Source organism: Crinia signifera, chromosome 6 (genome assembly GCF_055691185.1).
Source record: "Crinia signifera chromosome 6, ASM5569118v1, whole genome shotgun sequence".
NCBI lineage: Eukaryota > Metazoa > Chordata > Amphibia > Anura > Myobatrachidae > Crinia > Crinia signifera.
Window position 1 is genome coordinate 33,213,325 of NC_139222.1, and position 5,952 is coordinate 33,219,276.

General features: G+C 48.4%; 1 long non-coding RNA gene across 1 annotated transcript; it reads left to right on the top strand.

Annotated features, from left to right (window-relative positions):
• Window positions 1–1,914: 1,914 nt before the first annotated feature.
• On the top strand, window positions 1,915–5,644 carry LOC146006903 (uncharacterized). The gene is made up of 3 exons (XR_014444121.1): window positions 1,915–2,018; window positions 3,399–3,518; window positions 5,473–5,644. It is a non-coding gene; the product is annotated as an uncharacterized LOC146006903 (long non-coding RNA).
• The last annotated feature ends 308 nt before the right edge of the window (window positions 5,645–5,952 follow it).

Consider the following 5,952-nt stretch of genomic DNA (forward strand, 5'->3'; position numbering starts at 1 on the left):
CATGTCAACCTTGTCCCATGTTGACCTTGTCCCATGTCGACCTAGTGGTGGCGACCCAATGCTTGTTGACCAAATGATCCACACCCAGTATATCGACCATTTTTAGGTGTTGAACTACTCACCAACTGGCCCAGAGGTGGAACTAGCGAGTTGTGGGCCCAAGTTAAAAAATATGCTTTGTGCCTCCTCTGTTATATTTTCAGTTGTTTCTGTGCATAAGAGTAAAGGCCCCCATACACTAGCCGATTTTGGTCCGATTTCGGCCAGATCAGTCGGATCTGGCCGAAATCGGACCAAAATCGGCTAGTTTTGATGTCCCCTCAGATCCGATGCGCGGTCCCGTGCGCATCGGATCTGCGTCGGGTGGTCAGACCTGCTGCACGTCCGACCACCCGACTTGGGACCTAGTGGGGCGGCGCGGCGGTGGAGGGAGCAGGGGGGGCTGGGGACGCTGCGGGGGACACAGGCGGCATAGAGCCGGGCAGGGGGAGCCGGGAGCTGTCAGTACTGAATAAAAAAAAAAAGCCCATATAATGAATGGGCGGCCTGTGATTGGCTGAGCGCTCTCTCAGCCAGTCAGCAATTGGCTGAGAGAGCGCTCAGCCAATCACAGGCTGCCCATTCATTGTATAGGCTTTTTTTTCTAGCACTGACAGCTCCCGACTCCCTCTGCCCGGCTCTATGCTGCCTGTGTCCCCCGCAGCGTCCCCAGCCCCCCCTGCTCCCACCAGCAGCCCTGCTCTGTAGCCCCCCCCCCACCCCCTGCTCCCCGGGTTTTTTACATGTGATAAATCGAGATGATTTATCACATGTAAAAAATGGCACATCAAGTGCCAATCTAATCAAGCTCCCCCGGGGAGCAGCCGGGGAAGCTCAAGGGGAAGTCGGGGGCGACTTGTCCTAAGGACAAGTCGCCCTAGTGTATGGGGGCCTTTAGGGTTAAGTAACTACAATTAGAGTTAATGTACAGATATAGCACTTGTAATCTTTTGCAGGGGCTGGCGGTGGATTTGCCAGCCGCCAGCCCCTGCCAGCCACCAGAAGAGGATGCGTGCGCACAAGGCGCGCCTGCGTCCCCTTACTATGGAGCCCCCCGCCGTTCCCCACCACTTCGCTGCCAGTCCCCCCCCCCCCCGCCCGATTCCACCTCCCCGCTCTCCTCCCTAACCCTGCCCATCTCCCTGAAGCGATGCCAACTGATCAGAGTAGAGATTGTTTCTTTGGGGCAACGATAGCGCCTGCCTGGGCATGGTCACGTATCATGATGGGGTGTACTCACATGAAACTAGGGGAGTGGCTACATGACAATAGGGGCATGGTCACATTATGCCACACACCGTAATGGCCTTTACACATTATATAAAACATAATAATGCCCATTATACATTATCTCACACCCCGTAATGCCCAATACACATTATGCCACACATCATAATGCCCATTATGCCATACACTGTAATGCCTATTACATATTATACCACACACTGCATTGCCCAATACACATTATGCCAGGGCTCGACATAAGCCAGGGGCCAGGTCACCAAGGCGACCAGATTCTGCTTCCTGGTGACCAGATTTGCCAGGAAGCAGATTTCCCCGGGCAGAGTGGTGGCTTGTATTAATGGCAGCAGCCGGCAGAGCAGTGAACAGCTCACCTGGCTGCCATTGTATCAGAGCAGGTCCACAGCGCGACTATTTCAAACTCGAGGCAGCTTGTGAGCCAATCTGAGAGCTTGAGGTTTGACAGCCAATCAGGAGTTGCAGCTCCTGATTGGCTCGTGAGAAGCATTGAGTTTTGAAATAGCCATGCCACGGACCTGCTCTGATACAGCGACAGCTGGGTGAGTTGTTCATCACTCATCTCATCATGCGGGGCTGCTCCAGTGTTTGACACCTTACCTGCCAGGCACAACAAGCGGATCCCTGGCAGCGTGGCCTCCCACTCAGCCACACAGCTGTCCTTTTCATCTTGCGGAGGCACCAATGGCAGGATGCTCCAGCACCTGACAAGTTTAGAGGTAGGGAAAGCGCAGTACTGTCCCGGCTTCAAGGACTCCTTATCCCATCTCAAGGGAACTGTATACATTTTTGTAACTATTCTTTCTTCCAACAGGTGCCCTTCTTATTTATTATTTTACTTTTTTTTTTAAGATTGCTTATTTGTTATTATTCTTTATTTCTCTTTTATTTTATTATTTATCAAGTATTTACCACATAAACCATAGCCCTCATATCAATTCTATAATTTATACCGCTCTGCCAGCGCATGGTATTGGTGGTAGGAAAGAGGAGAGGTAATCCTCCATGGCAATGAGCATGTCATCTCTAGCAGAGCATGTTACCCCTGTGTAGCATAATGTATAAAGGACATTACGGTGTGTGGTACATGTAATGGCATTATGGCATGTGGTATAATATGCAATAGGCATTATGGTGTGTGGCATAATATGTAATGGGCGTTACGGTGTGTGGCATAATGTATAATGGGCATTATGACATGTGGTGTAATATGTAATTGGTGTGTGACATGTGTAACAGGTATTTTCCAGTGTTTCCGGCACTTCTGGGTAATGCTATACATGCAGTGGCATAATTGTTTGCACACACCCCCCAATGGCATTTTAGTACCGCTTACACACATAATGCCACCTGTAGTGCTGCTGCTTAATGCCCCCTGTAGTCCCTGACTAGTCTCCTCCTCCGTTGCTGCAAATGAGAGTATAAGAGCGGAGCGCAGCACAGCTCCGCAGTCTTCCTTCACCCCTCCATTGCCCCTGTTGCTAAGAGTATGAGAGCAGAGCACAGCACTGCAGACTTCCCCCACCCCTCTGGCAGTAAAAATCGCACCTAATCGCACCATATTGCATTTTTTTGCCGCAAATTTGCATCTCATTAAATATGTGAATTCAGGCAAAAAATTAGATTTTAAAAAGTGTGATTTGGTGCGATTTCGGAAATGCAATAAAATTTGCATCCTATTAAATGTCACCCATTGAGTCATATATAAAAAATTATAATTTGAGATACATAATAGCGTACATTGTTTCCATCAATTATGAGTGGGTATTATTGATGACATGTGTGTGTGTGTATGTGTCAACAAAGCAAATGGTACTGGCCTGTGTATATCATTAGCAATTTAAAAAAACATCAGTAAATGGCTAATTAATAACGAGTTAAAATAGGACTGCTGTTGTAATATGACAAGTGCTTTTATTAATAATAAAGAGTGACTAGGGTTGTGAGACTTTCAAAAATATGGCAGCATGCAGTGAGTCACTTCTATATACAGTACTGTATGGTTTGACATAACGAGCCGTTCCAGTATAAATCCATTTCTTATATAACTTTTGCAAATTTTTCGACTCCACTTTAACATATGATTTTTGTGTTCACAGCTTGGAGGAAATGTTGTTCGTTCTATTTTTGTCCTTACCGATCTACTGCTTATCTGCATTTCCATATCTCTCGCCGTATTTGGGTGCAAGGCTTTGAGTCACCCAACAACGGTCCCCCAGGTGAGTGCGTTTGCTGGAATACCGCAAAATATTACAGTCGCAAGCTAGAAATATAAGAGTTTATTCGATAATGTTAGGTCAACCACTAATAGTTTAAGGCCATAGGTCGACACCTGAAAAACGTTGACATGAAAAATGTTGAAACTCTTTTTTAAGCAAAAAAATGACTGCTTCGTACTTTACCATCCCAGTGGGCACAGAGGGAGAATTTAATAGTGTGCTGACCGTAGCGAGGCACCGTGCCCAAAGCATGGTGAGCGAAGCAAGTCATGCGAGGGGACACGGTACACTTAAACGGTGTCCATGTCGACCTATGTCGACATAGACCCAAAAACATAAAAGACTCATTTTGGTACTTGTTTCCTAGCAGGGCCACAACGATCATAATCGCGGTCATCGGGGGTAAAATCGGGGCCATCGCGGGCATCGCATGCGCAAAAAAATCGGGTGCGATGGGCCAGACGCGATGCCCGCGATTTCCCCATAGAGAACAATGTTAAATGCCTCAATTTACCCGCGATGACCACGATTTCCCATAGGAAACAATGTGAAATGGCTCAATTTACCCAAATTATCATAGGAACAATGGTAAATGGGCCAAAAACACCCCTGAACATTGAAATGTCCCCCCAAAAGTAGTTTACGCCACCACGTGATCAACGTGAACCCGAAGCGTTGCGAGCGCAGCGAGCCCGCGAGGGGCGGCGGTACGCGGATACCTGTGAAGCCCGCGAAGGGACGCGTTTACCTGTGAAGGTATCCGCGTCCCCTCGCGGGGCTCGCTGCGCTCGCCACGCTTCGGGCTCAGTGGCTCGCTGCGCTCGCCACACTATTCTATTCTCAATCCTCGCCCTAGTGGATAGTGGGGGTATGAAAAGGTCGGAGGACGCGTACCGCCGCCCCTCGCGGACTCGCTGCGCTCGCCACGCTTCGGGTTCACGTTCATCGCGGGGTGGCGTGAACTACTTTTGGGGGGACATTTCACTGTTCAGGGGGGTTTTTTGGGCTTTCTGGCCCATTTACCATTCTTCCCTATGATGATTTGGGTAAATTGACCCATTTAACATTGTTCCCTATGGGGAAATCGCGGTCATCACGGGTGGACCATTTAAGCATTTTTAGGCGCACACGACGCGACCGACCCGATTTTTCACTGTTTTCAATGCATTTCAATGGAAAAATCGGGGGCATCGCGTCGGCCGCGTCGCAGGCCACTAAAATTACCCCCGATGGCCAAGATTTGTGGCCGTGCTAGGAAACAAGTACCCTCATTTTTTTAAAATTTTGACCTTTTTCATGTTGACCTTTTGACAATGTCCACCTAAACCATGTTGATCTTTTTAGGTGTGGAACCTAAGGCCTGTCGACCATTACTGGTCAATCTAATGAGTGTCGTCATAAATCTTGTCGACCCTATGACCAATACCCTTTGCCTGGGGTATTTTGACCTCTATTAAAACCCCTGTGCTGGGCATGTGATGAAAACGTGACACCCCCTTTACTTGAGGCCACGCACTGCTTTGCCTCTGGCAATATGAATGTCCAAAAGTATACAGATAATTAATTGAGATCATTTTATTTCAGGCTTGCCTACCCTCCCAGAATGGTCGGGAGGCTCCCGAAAATCATGTTTGCCTCCCGGCCCCCTGGGAAGGTGGGCAAGTCTCCCGCTTGCTGGCCAGAGCCCCCTCTTACCCCTGCCCCGCTGGTTCAATTACCCTAAATTGCGGGTCTGTGGCAAAGAGGGTGGGGCTAAAATGATGCAAAAGCCCTTCCCCCTCTCTGCGGCTCACGAATCATTGAGTTTTATGGCATGGGGGTGGGGCCAAGTGATGTCAGCCTTGCCCCACCCCTTCTGACATGTTGCCTCTCCGGGCTTCTCCCGGAGAGGTGAAAATCAAAGTAGGCAAGTATGTTTTACTTAGTTGCTAATGATATCCACCCTCTTTTTCAGGTGCTCGTGATACAGAATGGGACTGCATTCTCTGTACCTTCCTTTTCCTATCCAGTCCCACCTACAGCAAATGCCCAACCACCGCCAACATATTATATTGCTCAAAGTGCTGTTAAGAATTGAACCAATGGAATCAAAGAAATAATGCACCTGTCTAGAACACTGTAAACAAGCTGTGTGCCATGCATAAGAAAAGCATGATAAATAATCAGTTTGACATTGTGTCCTTGTTTATCTGTTAATATCCATCTTCAGGGTTATGTGGCTTTAATCAAGACCATTAACAAGATCCTAGCTTAGGATAGGACAGTGCAGTGATCAATAGCGGGGTAGTGGCGTAACAATGGCACTGCAGCCCAAGCCTTGGCTTGGGGGAGCTGGTGCTGTGGGGGAGCATGGTCTCTAATCTCTATTAGTAGATGTTCCAGCTGACAGGACATACCATGTGAGCTGGGAGGGCAGGGGGAGCCTGAAATTAGC